The sequence below is a fragment of the Rattus norvegicus genome, chromosome 3 (assembly GCF_021556685.1).
Source record: "Rattus norvegicus strain SHRSP/BbbUtx chromosome 3, alternate assembly SHRSP_T2T, whole genome shotgun sequence".
NCBI classification, from domain to species: Eukaryota; Metazoa; Chordata; class Mammalia; order Rodentia; family Muridae; genus Rattus; species Rattus norvegicus.
The window spans coordinates 86,129,126-86,149,661 of NC_141536.1; the positions used below are offsets into that span (position 1 = coordinate 86,129,126).

The 20,536-nt window shown below is 39.4% G+C and overlaps 1 pseudogene; it reads left to right on the forward strand.

Moving 5' to 3' along the window:
* Aldoa-ps9 (aldolase, fructose-bisphosphate A, pseudogene 9) overlaps window positions 1–19,891 on the forward strand; it is a 37,373-nt pseudogene extending 17,482 nt beyond the window's left edge.
* The last annotated feature ends 645 nt before the right edge of the window (window positions 19,892–20,536 follow it).

The window sequence follows — 20,536 nt, forward strand, 5'->3', positions numbered from 1 at the left end:
CTGTTTGTCCTTAAGAAATTCTGCTTGATGTAAATTCCTGCCTGTTAGAGTCTTCTAAAATGAAACCTAGAAAGCCACTTCAAATTTTATTCAAGTATTTGAGAGTTACAGAACATTTCACAAAATGTCCTTCTTCATTTAAGCAAGGTATAACTACCCACCCAACAATGTGTCCATAATTTTAAAGCTTGTCCTGTTAGTGTAAAGAGTAGCTATGTACTATCCTGCTTAGGTTCTCTGTTCCTTTTCCCTGTATTAAACTGTAAAGGGTCATATATCTGCTGCCCATCAGTTTTAGTTGGTACACACAAACACTCAAATATACAGCAGGAATGAACTAAAACTCATTTTACTGTTAGCCATCCACGATGGTAAATGTTCAGTGACAACTGGATTTAGAATCACTTGTGATAACAAGCAGGTACTTCAAGAAATATTTTTTTCTGAGAAGAAAACCCTCAAACTGACAGTACATGGTTGTGTACCAAGACTGGGGTTTTACACAGGAGAAATATGTCAAAAGGAGATGAGAGGAGCAGTAGCATTCTTTTCTTCCTGACTAGATGGAAGGCATGTAGCTGCTTTACATTTTTGCTACAGCTAAGCGTGTTAGCTCTTTTGGCTGTTAAGACTTTCCCACAGTGATGGACTATATACACTCAAGCCACTCGTCAAAATAACACCCCCTTTCCTTCAGTTGATTTAATTTTAACACAACAAGTAAAGATGCACAGAACACATGAAACCCAAGACGGATGAGAAAAATGCGAATGCTTCACTCCTTCTTTAAAAGTGGAATAAGAATACCGTTGGCAGGGAATAGGGAGGCAAAGTTTAGAACAGAGGCAGAAGGAACACCCATTCAGAGCCTGCCCCACATGTGGCCCACCCAATTAGACGAGATGGATGAAGCAAAGAAGGGCAGGCCAACAGGAACCGGATGTAGATCTCTCCTAAGAGACACAGCCAGAATACGGCAAATACATAAGCGAATGCCAGCAGCAAACCACTGAATTGAGAACAGGACCCCCGTTGAAGGAATCAGAGAAAAGACTGGAAGAGCTTGAAGGGGCTCGAGACCCCATATGTACAACAATGCCAAGCAGCCAGAGCTTCCAGGGACTAAGCCACTACCCAAAGACTATACATGGACTGACCCTGGACTCTGACCTCATAGGTAGCAATGAATATCCTAGTAAGAGCACCAGTGGAAGGGGAAGCCCTGGGTCCTGCTAAGACTGAACCCCCAGTGAACGTGATTGTTGGGGGGAGGGTGGTAATGAGGGGAGGATGGGGAGGGGAACACTGATATAGAAGGAGAGGGGAGGGGCTAGGGGGATGTTGGCCCGGAAACCGGGAAAGGGAATAACAATCGAAATGTAAATAAGAAATACTCAAGTTAATAAAGAAAAAAAAAGAACCTTACATAGAAAATTGGAACTGAAAGCAGGATTTATCGCTATTATGTGATAGGTACTTGGTGGGCCTTTAAAACTGGTTAGCAAAACAGAACAAGTTAGAATTGTAATCTAGATGAGGCATCCAAAGTAAGCAAAGAGAAATAGGCCATTCTGGTGAGAACTTTGAAAACTAGAAAGCAAATAGAAATATGAATAGTGAAGGTTTCAAAGCATAATAGAAAGTCTGAGTTTTCAAAGAATAGGAGAAAGTCCATTGAGATCTGGGCTAGCGGCCATTCACAATACATTTTGGAAAAGAGTCAAACTGTATTCTACTGTGTTGTGAAATTTTGAGTAATATAATAAATAATACAGTAAAATTTTTGGCAGAGGAAGATGCAATAACATACAGGCAGTATCATGATTAGTGCTCACTGTTTTCAGGTTGTCAATGATAGGAGAAAAAGTTATTATTTTGTGTAATGTGGTGAGGAAAACACTATGCACAGATTTGAAGGTGTAGAGAAATGAATGCTGACAAATCATTAAATAGATTAGAACCATTAAAGAGACAAGTGGTTCTCAGCAATGAAACAATAGAACAATGTTCCACTGGAGCAAAATCTGTCTACCCATCACAGATTATTTGGCAATTTTATATAGATTTGGTCCAAGATAGAGACATTAGGGAAGAACTCACAACTGATAAAATACATCCATATGATTTGCCTATAGACAAGTCTGTAGGACATCTTTAGTGTTTACTGTAGAACAACCCAGTTTATTGTCAGTGAGCCATCCCCAGGCAAGGTGAGCAAGCCCTTGAGAACAAGCCGGACCACCATATTTCTTCATGGCTTCTGTATCTGTTCCTCCTTCTAGGTTTCTTTACACAACACCACTGGAAGATGAAATACAAGCTGTAATATGGAATATACCCCTTCATTCTCAAACTGTTTTTGCCACAGCTGTAGAACACTTAACTAACAGAGAATCCAACCTGTGATAGTGCAAATTCACCTAAAAGAGGAGCATCTGAAATGGTAATGCTACAGTAGGGAAACCTGCAAGAAAAGGTACAACTGGTTTCCCGTGTTAGCTGCCAATATGCCTAGAGCAGAGCAGAGTAGGAGTAAATGAGGCTATCTTGAGCTGAAAGCAGTTTTTGGCACTGCCTTTCAAGTGACAAGGTAGTAGGGTAACAGGGGCTTAAAACAAGGTTCCAGAAAACTGCTAAAATAAGAAATGTGAGATAGGAGCAGCTCACCCTCCAAAAGGCCCTCAAATATCATTGTGTGAAGCTGAGAAGCTAAGCTTAAGTTACAACAGAGCTTGTAGGACTCTAAAACATGATGTTTACCAAGAGAATGTGCAAACATAGAGTATAACTGGCCAAGCAGAGAAGTTACAATATGATGCAGAAAGAAGATCTCCAGACAAGTAGAACTCACTAAGGGTATTATCATCAGATGATGCCACTACGAGCCCTATATGATGGACAAATTGCCTGTTGTACATTGTGCTTTCCCTGTTGGGTCTCTGTCTTATATTTTTCTGATAGATCTTTTTATGATCCAATCTTACCTTTTGAAATGAAAATATTTATGTTTCATTATAAAGTGGAAGTATTCCTTCTCTCTCTCTCTCTCTCTCTCTCTCTCTCTCTCTCTCTCCCTTCCTACCTCCCTTCCTCCCTTCCTCTCCCTCCCTCCCCCTCTCTCTCTCTCTTTCTCAAGGTATCTTTTAATACTCAAGATTGCCTTGAGTATTAAAAGATACCTTAGACCTCAGTATTTGAGAAATTTCAACTCTTGAGATTTGAGAAGAATCTTACAAATGACTTGATTTTATTTTTCATTTTAAAATGGCTATACGTCTCTGAGTACCAATGGTAAAAAAATTATAATTAAAAGGAATATGTTTAGGGACTGAAAGAAAAATCAGTAGTTCAAAGCACCCGCTCTTCTTGCAGAATAATTTTGGTTCCTAGAACTCACATGGTAATTCACAACCCTCTGTACTGAGAGTTGGAGGGAATCTGACCACTTCCTATTTCCACTAGCATGGGATATGCACATAATTACACACACATACTGGCACATGCACACATATACACAGAGAAGTAGATGTGCATGCACATGCACATTCACTCATGAACACCTATATGTTTATATGTGTGTGTGTGTGTTTGTGAGTGTGCAGTAAACGAAATGTTCATAAATATGACATAAAATAAATAAATAAATCTAAAAATGAATTTGAGTTATATGCTTTGTTGTCAAGTTGACAACTGGTAGATGTATAATAGCTACTTTTCATTGTAAACTTGACTGTATTTCTTGACATATGAGAGATGGCTTTGCATATATCTGTGAGGACATTTCCAGAGAAGCAGAACAGAGTTTCAGTGCCTGGAGTCTGAGAAAGAATCAAAGGGGAGAAAGGAAGGGGCCTTTTCCTCCAGTTGCTGATTGCATATGCACTATGACGAGTTGCTGTACTTCTACAATAATGGAGAGCTCGCCCCACCGCCCTGACTTTCATAAAATATGGTAACTGTCCAAACATGGAGAAAAATAAATGCTTTCTTCTTTAAGTTGCTTTTGTCAGCCATTTTCTTACAGAAAGGGTATAAATAGCTAACATGGATTCTACATAGTTTTATACTTGTATACTTTATCTTTTTATTGATTTTTTTAAGTTTCCTTATTAGTTATAAAGCATCGTGAATGAAGATACCTGGATAATATAAACCAGCATCACAACTCTATCACTTTTGTTGTCTTATGGGCAATTTCTATTAAATATTCCCTCTATATTCAATTTTTATATATGTAAAAGGAAGGTATGGATATATACCCCAAGGATTTCAATAATGACTAAATAATATAGTCTGTGAATAAGACTTTACATTAGAAGCTAACATGCTATATTCCTTAATAACTGTAACCTACTGCTGCTACCGTAGTACCAATCCAACATTTAATCTGATAGTTAATACTACAAGGATGCATTTCATGGTCATCAATAACTTCCCACATTTATGACCGATGTGTTTACTTAGAAAACTATACCAAGTTAGTGAGCGTATTTCAACCTACTCAACTGTAAAGTTGAGAATTAAAGCAGATATTAAGCATCTATTCAACAGACTTTATGTCAGTGCTATAGCCATGATGAGTTAGATACAGATGATCCTGCCAAAGTTAAATAGTACCAGATAAGTAAAACATATTTAATTCAAAAATATTAAAGTCACAAAAAGACAAAAAGAAAGATGGCATAAGAATGGTGGCATTTAATTTTATTAAACATTTGTTATTGTTTTTGTGTGTATGTTCATTTGTGTGTGTGTGTGTGTGTGTCTGTGTAAAGATTTTATTTTGCACTGTTTTCACATTCATGGGAAAGCTTTGTGAATATTAACATGACTTCTACAGAGATTCTTTGTTTTGATTACCTTCTATTCATGTGCTTATTTTGTCAAAATTAGGACACTAACATTGGTAAACTATTACAGTTAATTAAAAGATCCATAATTTTTGGGCTAATATCTATTTATCAGTGAGTGCATACCATTTGTGTTCTTTTGTGACTGGTTTACCTCACTTAGGATGATATTTTCTAGTTTTATCCATTTGCCTAAGAATTTCATGTAGTCATTGCTTTTAATAGCTGAGTAGTACTCCATTGTGTAAATGTACCACATTTTTGTATCCATTCCTATGTTGAAGGACATCTTGGGTTTTTTCCACCTTCTCGTTATTATAAATAAGACTGCTGTGAACATAGGAAAGCTTGTCATCTTGTTAAATGTTAGAGTATCTTTTGGGTGTATGCCCAGGAGTGGTATCACTGGATCCTCAGGTTGTACTATATCTAATTTTCTGAGGAATCAACAGACTGATTTCCAGAGTGGGTGCGATCCCACCAACAATGAAAGAGTGTTCCTATTTCTCCACATCTTTGCCAGCATCTACTGTCACCTGAGTTTTTGATATTAGCCATTCTGACTGGTGTGAGGTGGAATCTCAGGTTTATTTTGATTTGCATTTCCCTGATGACTAAGGATATTCAACATTTCTTTAGGTTTTTCTTGGCCATCTGAGATTTCTTGGTTGAAAATTCTTTGTTTAGCTCTATACCTGATTTTTTTAATAGGGTTATTTGAATCTCTGGAGTCTAACTGCTTGAGTTCTTTGTATATATTGGATATTAGTCCTCTATTGGATGTAGGATTGATAAAGAACTTTTCCCAATCTGTTGGCTATCATTTGGTCTATTGACAGTGCATTTGCCTTACAGAAGCTTTGCCATTTTATGAGATTGTATTTGTCAATTCTTGATCTTAGAGCATAAGCCATTGGTGTTCTGTTCAGGAAAGCTTGAAGTATCTAAGAAAAAAATCACAGATTATATGAAGCCCAAGAAGAAGGAAGACCAAATGTGGATGCTTCATTCCTTCCTAGAAGGGAGAACAAAATACTCAAGGGAGGAAATACAGGGACAAAGAGTGAAGCAGGGACTGAAGAAAAGGTCATCCAGAGACTGCTCCATCTGGGGATCCATCCCATATGCAGTCACCAAACCCAGCCACTAATGTTGATGTTAATAAGTGCTTGCTGACAAGAGACAGATATGGGTGTCTCCTGAGAGGCTGTGGCAGAGCCCTACTGATATAGATAAAGATGGTTGCAGAACAAAGGGATGCCAATGGGGAGTTAAAGAAAAGACTTCAGGAGTTGAAGGGGTTTGCAACACCATAGGAAGAACAACAATTTCAACCAACCAAACCCCACCACAGCTCCCAGGGACTAAACTCCCAGCCAATGAGTACATGCGGCGGAACCCATGACTCCAGCCACTTATGTAGCAGAGGATGCCATTGTCCAGCATCAATGGGATGAAAAGCTCTTGGTCCCGTGAAGGCTCATTTCTCCAGTGTAGGGTAATGCCAGGGCATTGAGGTTGGAGTTGGTGAGGGGAATAGGAGCCTCCTCATAGTAGCAGGGGAGGGGGAAGGGGATATGGGAGATGGGAGAAAGGGAATAACATTTTTTAATGTAAATATGTAAGATATTCAAGAAAAACAAAATAATTAAATAAAATTCCACTAGTACCTCATCTCCTTTTTCATCAAAATACTTTTTTTTCTTTCCCCTCTATGTTAGTACTGCATTCTACATTTAATTGTGGTATCTTTTTAGTTTTTATTCATCTGTGGCAATTTTTCAGTTTTTGAGTATTAAATATATACTTTTATTTTTTTTTTCGGAGCTGGGGACCGAACCCAGGGCCTTGCGCTTCCTAGGCAAACGCTCTACCACTGAGCCAAATCCCCAACCTTATACTTTTAATTCTAATGGAATTACAGCATTTTCTCCCTCCACTTTCCTTCTATTCATTACCCCAGCCGTTCCCAGGCTCCACTCTCAATTACTAACCTCTTTTTCTTTATCATTTTTACTTACCTAACAATCTATGTATACATACATACGTAGATGTATAATATTCAAATAAGATCTTGTGAGCCTATTTTTGTTGTTAGTGTGTATATAATTTCAGAGATGATGATTTTGCATTAAACAACTAATAAGAAGATCAGAGCTAATTCATTTTCTCCAAGAAGTCATTAGTTGCTTACTTTTTGGAAGATTGAGACCCCAATAAATTTTTTCCCTTTATATTAATATATCTATTGATACTGCCATTTCATAGTTCAAGTTTTGTCTATGTGGCCATTTCTAGAAAGGACTGTTTCACAGAAAATTTCCTGGGATTCTGGCCATTAAATCTTTTTGCTTCCTTTCTATCAGCATTAATTGAGCTGTAGACGCAGAAAGTTTTATTTGTATGTAACCTCAAGAGCTGAGCTCCCATGACACCTGGTTCTTTACATTGTGTTCAGTTGTGGTTTTCTTTTTTTTAAAAAAAATATTTATTTATTTTAACACTCCAGAGTTTATTACCCTCCTGCCCCCCTCCAGGGTTTCACAACCCATACCTCCTCCCCGCTGCACTCCCCACCCCCATCACCATAAGGATGTCACCAACCCCACCCACCATGTCAGACTCTAAACTTCCTGGGGCCTCCAGTCTCTTAAGGGTTAGGTGCATCTTCTCAGACTGAACTCAGACCCGGGAGTCCTCTGCTGTATATGTGTTGGAGGCCTCATCTCAGCTGGTATATGTTGCCTGGTTGGTGGTCCAGTGTCTAGGACATCTCAGGGGTCCAGGTTAATTGAGACTGAAGGTCCTCCTACTGGTCCCCCCCCCCCGAACTTAACTTCCTACAGCTATTTTCTAATTCAACCAGAGGGGTCAGATGCTTCTATTCCTTGGTTGGGAACAGACGCCACATAGCTTCAGTAATGGTATCAGGTCTTGGTGCCTCCCCTTGAGCTGGAGCCCATTTTGTACCTATCACTGGTCCTTCTTTTCCTCAGGATCTTCTCCAGTGTCATCCCAGCATTTCTTTCAGACATGAAGAATTATGGGGTAGAGTTTTGGCTGTGGGATAGCAAACCAATCCTTTACTTGATGCCCTGTTTTTCTACTGGAAGTGGTTTCATTAAGTCCCCTCTCCCCACTGTAGGGACTTTCAACTAGGTTTCCTCCACTTTGAGTTCTGAGAGTCTCTCACAGCACAGGTATCTGATACATTATAGAGAGTCTTTCCAACCATCTTCCTCTGTTTTCATTCTTTCTGCTGGCCCTCAGGGCTTCAGTCCTTTTTCACCAACCAATACCAGATCATGTCCCCCTCTCACCCAAACCCCATTCTCTTCCCTCCATTATCCCTCCCTCCCTACTTTAGTGGATGCTATCTTTACCCTCCCAAGTGGGACTGAGACATCCTCACTTGAACTCTTCAGCTAGCTGACTTTTTTGAGTTCTGTAGACTGTATCTTGTGTATTCTGTACTTTTTTTTAGGTGTGTGTGCTAATATTCACTTATTAAAGAGAACAAACCATGTATGCCCTTTTGAGTCTCAGTTACAGCACATAGAATGGTATGATCTAATTCTATCCATTTTCCTGCATCACTCAGGATGTCCTTGGTTCTTAATAGCTGAGTAGTATTCAATTGTGTAAATGAACCACGTTTTCTGTATTCCTTCTACTGTCACGGGGCATCTGGGTTGTTTCCATCCTCTGGCGATCACAAATAAGTTTGCTATGAAATAGTAGAACATGTACCCCTATGACATGGTGGGGCATCTTTGGAATATATTCCCAAGAGTGGTATTTCTGGATCTTTAGCTAGGTCTATTTCCAATTTTCTAAGGAACCTCCAAACTCCTCTGATTTCCAGAGTTGTTGTACCAGTTCGTAATTGAACCAGCAATGGAGGAGTGTTCCTCTTTCTTCACATCCTCACGAACATATGTTGTCACCTGAGGTTTTGATCTTAGCCATTCTGACTGGTGTAAGGTAGAATCTCAGGGTCATTTTGATTTGCATTTCTCTGATCAGTAAGGATTTGAACATTTCTTTAGGTGCTTCTCAGCCATTCGAGATTTCTCTATTGTGAATTCTCGGTTTAGTTCTATACCCCATTTTTTGATTGGGTTGTTTGGTTTTTTGGTGATAAACTTCTTGATTTTTTTATATATTTTGGATATTAGCCCTCTATCTGATGTGAGGTTAGTTAAGATGTTTTCACCAATCTATAGGATGCTGATTTGTCTTATCGACTATGTCCTTTGCTTTACAGAAGCTTTCCAGTTTCATGAGGTCCCATTTATCAATTCTTGATCTTAGCGCATGAGTCATCCTAGTTCCGTTTAGAAAATTTCTGCCTGTGTCCATGAGTTCAAGGCTCTTTCCCACTTTCTCTTTTTCTAGATTCAGTGTATCTGGTGTTATGTTGCGGTCCTTGATCCACTTGGATTTAAGCTTTTTTTCATGGTGACAAATATGGATCTAATTTCATTTTTCCACATACAGAGATCCAGTTCGACCAGTGACATTTATTGAAGATGCTTTTTTCCCATAGTATATTTTTGGCTTCTTTGTCAAAGTTCAAGTGTGTGTAAGCGTGTAGTTTTATTTCTGGGTCTTCAATTCTATTCCTTTGATCAACCTGTCTGTCTCTGTACCAATACCATGCAGTTTTTGTCACTATTCCTCTGTAGTAGAGCTTGAATTCAGGGATGGTGATTCCCCAGCCATTCTTTTATCCTTAAGAATTGTTTTTGCTATTCTGGTTAATGTTTGTTTGTTTGTTTTTGTTTTTGTTTTTTGTTTTTTGGCCTATCCAGATGAATTTGAGAATTGTTCTATGTCTTTGAAGAATTGTGTTGTGATTTTGATGGGGATTGCATTGAATCTGAAGATTGTCTTTGGTAAAATGGCCATTGTTACTATGTTAATTCTGCCAATCCATGAGCATGGGAGATGTCTCCATTTTATGAAATCTCAGATTTCTTTCTTTCGAGACTTGAAGTTCTTATTAAAGATCACCAGTGTAAGGGGAAGCCCTGGGTCCTGCTAAGACTGAACGCCCAATGAATGTGATTGTTGGGGGGAGGGCAGCAATGGGGGGAGGATGGGGAGGGGAACACCCATCAAGAAGGGGAGGGGAAGGGGCTGGGGGATGTTGGCCCGTAAACCGGGAAAGGGAATAACACTCGAAATGTAAATAAGAAATACTCAAGTTAATAAAAAAAAGTCTTTTACTTGTTTGGTTAGAGTCATCCCAATTTATTTTATATTATCTATGGCTTTTGTGAAGAGAATTGTTTCCTAATTTCATTTTTAGCCTGTTTATTATTTGTATAAAGAAGGCTACTAATTTACTTTAGTTAATTTTATACCTGGCCACTTTGCTGAAGTTGTCAGTTGGAGAAGTTCTCTGGTAGAATTTTGGGGGTCACTAATGTATACTATCAAATCATCTGGAAATAGTGATACCTTTAATTTTTTGTTGCGAATTTGTATCTCATTGATCTCCTTTATTTTTCTTATTGTTCTAGCTAGCACTTTGAATACTATAGTGAATAAGTAGGGAGAGAGTGGGCATCCTTGCCTTGTTTCAGATTTTAGTGGGATAGATGCAAGTATCTCTCCATTTAATTTGATACTGGCTGTTGGTTTGCAATATGTTTTAATATGGGCCTTGAATTCCTGATCTCTCCAATCCTTTTAACATAAAAGGATGTTGTACTTTGTCAGATTTTTTGTCTGCATCAAAGGAGATAATCATGATTTTCTTCTTTGAGTTTTTTTAAATGGTATCTATGTTAATTGATTTTGTATATTAAACCAACTTTGCAACCCTGGGAGGAATCCTACTTGATCATAGTTAATGATGGTTTTGATGTGTTCTTAGATTTCGTTTGCAAGAATCTTATTGAGTATTTTTGCATCGATATTCATAAGCGAGATTGGTCTGAAATTATCTCTTTAGGTAGGGTCCGTGTGTGCTTTAGGTATCAGAGTAATTGTGGATTCATAGTATGAATTAGGTAGTCTTCCTTCTGTTTCTATTTTTTTTTTATTAACTTGAGTATCTCTTATATACATTTCGAGTGTTATTCCCTTTCCCGGTTTCCGGGCAAACATCCCCCTCCCCCCTCCCCTTCCTTATGGGTGTTCCCCTCCCAACCCTCCCCCCATTGCCACCCTCCCATCAACAGTCTAGTTCACTAGGGGTTCATTCTTAGCAGGACCCAGGGCTTCCCCTTCCACTGGTGCTCTTACTAGGATATTCATTGCTACCTATGAGGTCAGAGTCCAGGGTCAGTCCATGTATAGTCTTTAGGTAGTGGCTTAGTCCCTGGAAGCTCTGGTTGCTTGGCATTGTTGTACATATGGGGTCTCGAGTCCCTTCACGCTCTTCCAGTTCTTTCACTGATTCCTTCAATGGGGGTCCTATTCTCAAATCAGTGGTTTGCTGCTGGCATTCGCCTCTGTATTTGTTGTATTCTGGCTGTGTCTCTCAGGAGCGATCTACATCCGGCTCCTGTTGGTGTGCACTTCTTTGCTTCATCCATCTTGTCTAATTGGGTGGCTGTATATGTATGGGCCACATGTGGGGCACGCTCTGAATGGGTGTTCCTTCAGTCTCTGTTTTAATCTTTGCCTCTCTCTTCCCTGCCAAGGGTATTCTTGTTCCTCTTTTAAAGAAGGAGTGAAGCATTCACATTTTGATCATCTGTCTTGAGTTTCATTTGTTCAAGGCATCTAGGGTAATTCAAGCATTTGGGCTAATAGCCACATATCAATGAGTGCATACCATGTATGTCTTTCTGTGATTGGGTTAGCTCACTCAGGATGATATTTTCCAGTTCCAAACATTTGCCCACGAATTTCATAAAGTCATTATTTTTGATAGCTGAGTAATATTCCATTGTGTAGATGTACCACATTTTCTGTATCCATTCCTCTGTTGAAGGGCATCTGTGTTTTTTCCAGCTTCTGGCTATTATAAATAAGGCTATGATGAACATAGTGGAACACGTGTCTTTTTTATATGTTGGGGCATCTTTTGGGTATATGCCCAAGAGAGGTATAGCTGGATCCTCAGGCAGTTCAATGTCCAATTTTCTGAGGAACCTCCAGACTGATTTCCAGAATGGTTTTACCAGTCTGCAATCTCACCAACAATGGAGGAGTGTTCCTCTTTCTCCACATCCTCGCCAACATCTGCTATCACCTGAGTTTTTGATCTTAGCCATTCTCACTGGTGTGAGGTGAAATCTCAGGGTTGTTTTTATTTGCAATTCCCTTATGACTAAAGATGTCGAACATTTCTTTAGGTGTTTCTCAGCCATTCGGCATTGCTCAGCTCTGAATTGTATGTTTAGCTCTGAACCCCATTTTTAATAGGGTTATTTGTTTCCCTACGGTCTAACTTCTTGAATTCTTTGTATATTTTGGATATAAGGCCTCTATCTGTTGATTCTTGATCTTAGAGCATAAGCCATTGGTGTTTTGTTCAGGAAATTTTTCCAGTGCCCATGTGTTCCAGAAGCTTCCCTAGATTTTCTTCTATTAGTTTGAGTGTGTCTGGTTTGATGTGGAGGTCCTTTATCCACTTGGACTTAAGCTTTGTACAGGGTGATAAGCATGGATCGATCTGCATCCTTCTACATGTTGACCTCCAGTTGAACCAGCACCATTTGCTGAAAATGCTATCCTTTTTTCATTGGATGGTTTTGGCTCCTTTGTCAAAAATCAAGTGACCATAGGTGTGTGGGTTCATTTCTGGGTCTTCAATTCTATTCCATTGGTCTATCTGTCTGTCTCTGTACCAATACCATGCAGTTTTTATCACTATTGCTCTGTAATACTGCTTGAGTTCAGGGATAGTGATTCCCCCTGAAGTCCTTTTATTGTTGAGGATAGTTTTAGCTATCCTGGGTTTTTTGTTATTCCAGATGAATTTGCAAATTGTTCTGTCTAACTCTTTGAAGAATTAGATTGGTATTTTGATGGGGATTGCATTGAATGTGCAGATTGCTTTTGGTAAAATGGCCATTTTTACTATATTAATCCTGCCAATCCATGAGCATGGGAGATCTTTCCATCTTCTGAGGTCTTCTTCAATTTCTTTCTTCAGAGTCTTGAAGTTCTTATTGTACAAATCTTTTACTTGCTTGGTTAAAGTCACAATGAGGTACTTTATATTATTTGGGTCTATTATGAAGGGTGTCGTTTCCCTAATTTCTTTCTCTGCTTGTTTCTCTTTTGTGTAGAGGAAGGCTACTGATTTATTTGAGTTAATTTTATACCCAGCCACTTTGCTGAAGTTGTTTATCAGCTTTAGTAGTTCTCTGGTGGAACTTTTGGGATCACTTAAATATACTATCATGTCATCTGCAAATAGTGATATTTTGACTTCTTCTTTTCCGATCTTATCAACTTGACCTCCTTTTGTTGTCTGATTTATCTGGCTAGAACTTCAAGAACTATACTGAATAAGTAGGGAGAGAGTGGGCAGCCTTGTCTAGTCCCTGATTTTAGTGGGATTGCTTCAAGTTTCTCTCCATTTAGTTTAATGTTAGCAACTGGTTTGCTGTATATGGCTTTTACTATGTTTAGGTATGGGCCTTGAATTCCTATTCTGTCCAGGACTTTTATCATGAAGGGGTGTTGAATTTTGTCAAATGCTTTCTCAGCATCTAATGAAATGATCATGTGGTTTTGTTCTTTCAGTTTGTTGATATAATGGATTATGCTGATGGTTTTCTGTATATTAAACCATCCCTGCATGCCTGGGATAAAGCCTACTTGATCATGGTGGATGATTGTTTTGATGTGCTCTTGGATTCGGTTTGCCAGAAATTTATTGAGTATTTTTGCATCGATATTGATAAGGGAAATTGGTCTGAAGTTCTCTCTCTTTGTTGGGTCTTTGTGTGGTTTAGATATAAGAGTAATTGTGGCTTCATAGAAGTTATTCAGTAGTGCTCCATCTGTTTCAATTTTGTGGAATAGTTTGGATAATATTGATATGAGGTCTTCTATGAATGTCTGATAGAATTCTGCACTAAACCCGTCTGGACCTGGGCTCTTTTTGGTTGGGAGACTTTTAATGACTGCTTCTATTTCCTTAGGAGTTATGGGGTTGTGTAACTGGTTTATCTGTTCCTGATTTAACTTCGGTACTTGGTATCTGTCTACGAAATTGTCCATTTCCTGCAGATTTTCAAGTTTTGTTGAATATAGGCTTTTATAGTAAGATCTGATGATTTTTTTAATTTCCTCTGAATCTGTAGTTATGTCTCCCTTTTCATTTCTGATTTTGTTAATTTGGACACACTCTCTGTGTCCTCTTGTTAGTTTGGCTAAGGGTTTATCTATCTTGTTGATTTTCTCAAAGAACCAACTTTTGGTTCTGTTGATTCTTTCTATGGTCCTTTTTGTTTCTACTTGGTTGATTTCAGCTCTGAGTTTGATTATTTCCTGCCTTCTACTCCTCATGGGTGTATTTGCTTCTTTTTGTTCTAGAGCTTTTATGTGTGCTGTCAAGCTGCTGACATATGCTCTTTCCTATTTCTTTCTGCAGGCACTGAGCTGTATGAGTTTTCCTCTTAGCACAGCTTTCATTGTGTCCCATAAGTTTGGGTATGTTGTACCTTCATTTTCATTAAATTCTAAAAAGTCTTTAATTTCTTTCTTTATTTCTTCCTTGACCAGGTTATCATTGAGTAGAGCATTGTTCAATTTCCACGTATATGTGGGCATTCTTCCCTTATTGTTATTGAAGACCAGTTTTAGGCCGTGGTGGTCTGATAGCACACATGGGATTATTTCTTTCTTTCTGTACCTGTTGAGGCCCGTTTTTGGACCAATTATATGGTCAATTTTGGAGAAAGTAACATGAGGAGCTGAGAAGAAGGTATATCCTTTTGCTTTAGGATAGAATTTTCTATAAATATCTGTTAAGTCCATTTGGCTCATGACTTCTCTTAGTCTATCTACGTCTCTGTTTAATTTCTGTTTCCATGATCTGTCCATTGATGAGAGTGGGGTGTTGAAATCTCCTACTATTATTGTGTGAGGTGCAATGTGTGTTTTGAGCTTTAGTAAGGTATCTTTTAGGTATGTAGGTGCCCTTGTATTTGGGGCATAGATATTTAGGATTGAGAGTTCATCTTGGTGGATTTTTCCTTTGATGAATATCAAGTGTCCTTCCTTATCTTTTTTTGATGACTTTTAGTTGAAAATTGATTTTATTTGATATAAGAATGGCACCTCCAGCTTGCTTCTTCCGACCATTTGCTTGGAAAGTTGTTTTCCAGCCTTTCCCTCTGAGGTAGTGTCTGTTTTTGTCTCTGAGGTTTGTTTCCTGTAGGCAGCAGAATGCAGTGTCCTCGTTGCATATACAGTTTGTTAAACTATGTCTTTTTATTGGGGAGTTGAGGCCATTGATGTTGAGAGATATTAAGGAATAGTGATTATTGCTTCCTGTTATATTCATATTTGGATGTGAGGTTATGTTTTTGCTTTTCTTCTCTTTGTTTTGTTGCCAAGACGATTAGTTTCTTGCTTCTTCTAAGGTATAGCTTGCCTCCTTATGTTGGGCTTTACCATTTATTATCCTTTGTAGTGCTGGATTTGCCGAAAGGTATTGTGTAAATTTGGTTTTGTCATGGAATATCTTGGTTTCTCCATCTATGTTAATTGAGAGTTTTGCAGGATACAGTAACCTGGGCTGGCATTTGTGTTCTCTTAGGGTCTGTATGACATCAGTCCAGGATCTTCTGGCCTTCATAGTTTCTGGCGAAAAGTCTGGTGTGATTCTGATAGGTCTGCCTTTATATGTCACTTGACCTTTTTCCCTTACTGCTTTTAATATTCTTTCTTTATTTTGTGCGTTTGGTGTTTTGACTATCATGTGACAGGAGGTGTTTCTTTTCTGGTCCAATCTATTTGGAGTTCTGTAGGCTTCTTGTATGCCTATGGGTATCTCTTTTTTTAGGTTAGGGAAGTTTTCTTCTATGATTTTGTTGAAGATATTTTCTGCTCCTTTGAGCTGGGAGTCTTCACTCTCTTCTATACCTATTATCCTTAGGTTTGATCTTCTCATTGAGTCCTGTATTTCCTGTATGTTTTGGACCAGTAGCTTTTTCCGCTTTACATTATCTTTGACAGTTGAGTCAATGATTTCTATGGAATCTTCTGCTCCTGAGATTCTCCCTTCCATCTCTTGTATTCTGTTGGTGAAGCTCGTATCTACAGCTCCTTGTCTCTTCTTTTGGTTTTCTATATCCAGGGTTGTTTCCATGTGTTCTTTCTTGATTGCTTCTATTTCCATTTTTAATTCCTTCAACTGTTTGATTGTGGTTTCCTGGAATTCTTTCAGGGATTTTTGTGACTCCTCTCTATGGGCTTCTACTTGTTTATTTATGATTTCCTGGAATTCTTTCAGGCATTTTTGCGATTCCTCTCTGTAGGCTTCTACTTGTTCTCTAAGGGACTTCTTCACGTCTTTCTTGAAGTCCTCCAGCATCATGATCAAATATGATTTTGAAACTAGATCTTGCTTTTCTGGTGTGTTTGATATTCCATGTTTGTTTTGATGGGAGAATTGGGCTCCGATGGTGCCATGCAGTCTTGGTTTCTGTTGCTTGGGTTCCTGCCCTTGCCTGTAGCCATCAGATTATCTCTAGTGTTACTTTGTTCTGCTATTTCTGACAGTGGCTAGACTGTCCTATAAGCCTGTGTGTCAGGAGTGCTGTAGAACTGTTTTCCTGTATTCTTTCAGCCAGTTATGGGGACAGAGTGTTCTGCTTTCGGGCGTGTTGTTTTCTATCTACAGGTCTTCAGCTGTTCCTGTGGGCCTGTGTCTTGAGTTCACCAGGCAGGTCACTTGCAGCAGAAAAGTTGGTCTTACCTATGGTCCCGAGGCTCAAGTTTGCTCGCAGGGTGCTGCCCTCGAGCTCTCTGCGGCGGCAGCAACCAGGAAGATCTGCACAGCTGTTTCTGGGAGCTTCAGTGGACCAGGGTTCCAGATGGCGTTTGGTGTTTTCCTCTGGCGTCTGAGATGTGTGCAGAGTACAGTCTCTTCTGGTTTCCCAGGCGTGTCTGCCTCTCTGAAGGTTTAGCTCTCCCTCCCATGGGATTTTGGTGCAGAGAACTGTTTATCCGGTCTATTCCTTCAGGTTCCGGCAGTATCTCAGGTGCAGGGGTCCTCCCGCTCCTGGGCCCTCCCCCACGGGAACCCAGAGGCCTTATACAGTTTCCTCTTGGGCCAGGGATGTGGGCAGGGGTGGGTAGTGTTGATGGTCTCTTCCGCTCTGCAGCCTCAGGAGTGCCCACCTGACCAGGCGGTGAGGTCTCTCTCCCACGAGGTCTGGGAGCAGAGAGCTGCTGCGGGCCAGGATCTGTAGGTGTGGGACTCCCGGTAAACACAGGAAGTGCCCGGTCCTAGAGGAATTCTGCCTCTGTGTGTCCCGAGTTCACCAGGCAGGTCTCTTGCAGCAGAAAAGTTGGTTTTACCTGTGGTCCCAAGGCTCAAGTTTGCTCGCGGGGTGCTGCCCACGAGCTCTCTGTGGCGGCAGCAACCAGGAAGATCTGCGCTGCCATTTCCGGGAGCTTCAGTGCACCAGGGTTCCAGGTGGCGTTTGGTGTTTTCCTCTGGCGTCTGAGATGTGTGCAGAGTGCAGTCTCTTCTCTCTGTTTCTATTTTATGGAATACTTTGAGGAATATTGGTATCAAGTTTTCTTTGAAGGTCTCGTAAAATACTGCACTAAACCCTTCTGGCCCTGGACTTTTTTTGATTGGGAGGTTTTTAATGACTTCTAATTCCTTATGGGATATGGGCCTGTTCAGGAAGTTCATCTGCTCTTGATTTAGCTTTGGTATATGGTATCTGTCTAGAAAACTATCCATTTCATCTAGATTTTTCAGTTTTATTGAGTATAGGCTTTCGTAGTAGGATCTAATGATTTTTTTTTTAATTTCTTCTGTTTTATGTCCCCCTTTTCATTTCTGATTTTGTTAATTTGGGTACTTCCTCTGGGCTCTTTAGTTAGCTTGACTAGGGGTTTATCTATCTTGCTGATTCTCTTAAAGAACCAGCATTGGTTTCACTGATTCTTCATATTGTTCTTTTTGTCTCTACTTGGTTGATTTCAGTCCTGAGTTTAACTATTTCCTGCTGTCTACTCCTCTTTGGTGAGTTTGCTTCTTTTTTTGTTCTAGAGCTCTCAGGTGTGCTGTTAAGTTGCTACTGTAAGATCTCTCCAGTTACTTTACCAGTGCACTTAGTGCTATGAATTTTCCTCTTTGCACTGTTTTCATTGTATCCCATAGGTTTGCATATGATGTCTCACCATTTTATTAAATTCTATGAATTCTTTAATTTCTTTCTTTATTTCATTCTTGACCAAATTATCATTGAGTAGAGAGTTGTTCAGTTTCCATATGTATGTGGGCTTTCTTTTGCTTTTGCTGTTATTGAAGACCAGCTTTAGGCCATGGTGGTTTGATAGGGTGCATGGGATTATTTCAATCTTCTTGTATCAGTAAAGGGTTGTTTCGTCACCAATTATACGGTTGATTTTAGACAAGGTACCATGCAGTGCTGAAAAGAAAGTATATTCTTTTCTGAAGTGTTTTATAGATACCTGCTAAATCCATCTGGTTCATAACCTCTATTAGTTTCATTGTGTCTCCACTTCTCTAGATAGATGTTAGATTCTTCCTTGGTAAAGGATATCAAATTATACCAAGGTTGTCTGAAACCTCTCTCTCTCTCTCTCTCTCTCTCTCTCTCTCTCTCTCTCTTTCTCTTTCTCTCTGTTTCTATATCTAGTTAATGTTAAAAGAGGTAATGGATTCTAAAAAGCAAGGACTGGGGCATGGAAGGATTTTGAGGGAAAAAGGAAGGGAATAAATATTACATTGTAATTTTAAAAACTAAAAGAAATAAAAATTAAAATTACTAGCAATTTTAAGTGATAAATATTTTTTTAAAAATAAGTGAATGACCTCCATACAACAATAGAATAACCAAACACTATCATAAATGAGAAACTTCCTTTTGAGTGGTTGGTTAAGGCATCCAATAACTCAGAAATGATGAACTCACAGCAGCTATAGGTCCTAGACAGACCTATGCAAAACCAAGCAGCTAAACTATCTAGACTGTCCTACAACTTTCCATCTCTGGCTGCAAGGAAGAAAAGTTCACTAATTTTAAGGGAGTAATACCTCCCTTGTTGACTCTACTCTGCTAGTAGATGGACTAATGCCCATGTGTAAATGTGCAACACAAATTTGACTATGCAGGTTGTAAAAAAAGATGTAGAGAAATTACTAAGTTGAGATGGGAGAAGAGCTGTAGTAGGGTATATGCATATTTGACTTTTTCTAAAAATGTGCCAAGTGGCAATGTGTGCTAAAGATTGGGGAACATACTCCTTTACCTCTTGTTACAATGAAAAATGCCAATGTTCTGGGCATTATGTCAGCATCTCCCAGTAGAATGGCATTATACCTATTGTGAAGCCTGAAATTATCCCTGATGGGGATCATGATTTGAAGCCTGGCCAGTATGTACCTGAGAAGATACTAGCACCTGTCTACAGGGCTCTGAGTGACCACCATGTCTATCTGGAAGGCACAATGCTGAAGCCCAGCATGGTTACACTTGCCGTGCTTTCACCCAGAAATTTTCTAGTAAAGAGTTGGGCCATAGCAACTATAATAGCACTTCATTGCACAATGCCCTCTGGTTTCCCTGGGCTCACTTTCCTCTCTGGATAGCAGAGTGTGGAAGAGTCATCCATCAACCTCAACTCTATCAACTAATGTCCCCTGATGAAGCCATGGGCCTTGGCTTTCAGGCCTATGATTGAGGCCTGTAAGCTTCTGCTCTAAAGGCCTGGGTGGGAAGAAGGAGAGCCTGAAGGCAGACCAGGAGGAGTGCATCAAGCGAGCCCTGGCCAACAGCATCACTTATCAAGGAAAGTGTACCCCCACGTAATGAGCCACAGTCAGTGAACCTTTCTTCATCTCTAACCATGCCTACTAAGCTGTTCCATCAACATTCCAGACCCTTGCCTACCCACTTGCTCTTGAAGACAGGCCTTGAGGCTCTTTTTTAATCACTCTGGCTGCCATTGTATGTGTGGTGTTTTCTGTGAATGTTAAATTTGCCATCCCTTCCAGCCCACTGCAAATAAACAACTATTTAAGGGGGGAAATTAATAAAATATTTTCAAACTATATCGTAGAGGGGAAAGCAATATAAACAGAATAATGACTATATACAAAGAATTAGATGAATTATTATCTGTCAGGATGGTTTTATGTCAACTTGACATAAGCTAAAGGCATTTGAGAGGAAGCAACTTCAATTAAGAAAATGGCTCCATAATACAAGACTGCAGGAAAACCTGTAGAATATTTTTTTAATTAGTCATTGATGGGATAGGCACCACCTCATTTTGGGCAGTGCCATCATCATCCCTATAGTTTTATAAGAATGAGTAGCACTCTTTCATGGTCTAAGCATCAGTTACTGCTACCAGGTTCCTGCACTGTTTGAGTTCTTCTCTTGACTTTAGTGATGAACTGTGATGTGGAACTGTAAGCCAAATAAATCATTTTAACCCATCTTACCTTGGGTTACGGTGTTTCATCACAGCAATAGTAACCCTAACTAAAACAAAACCAA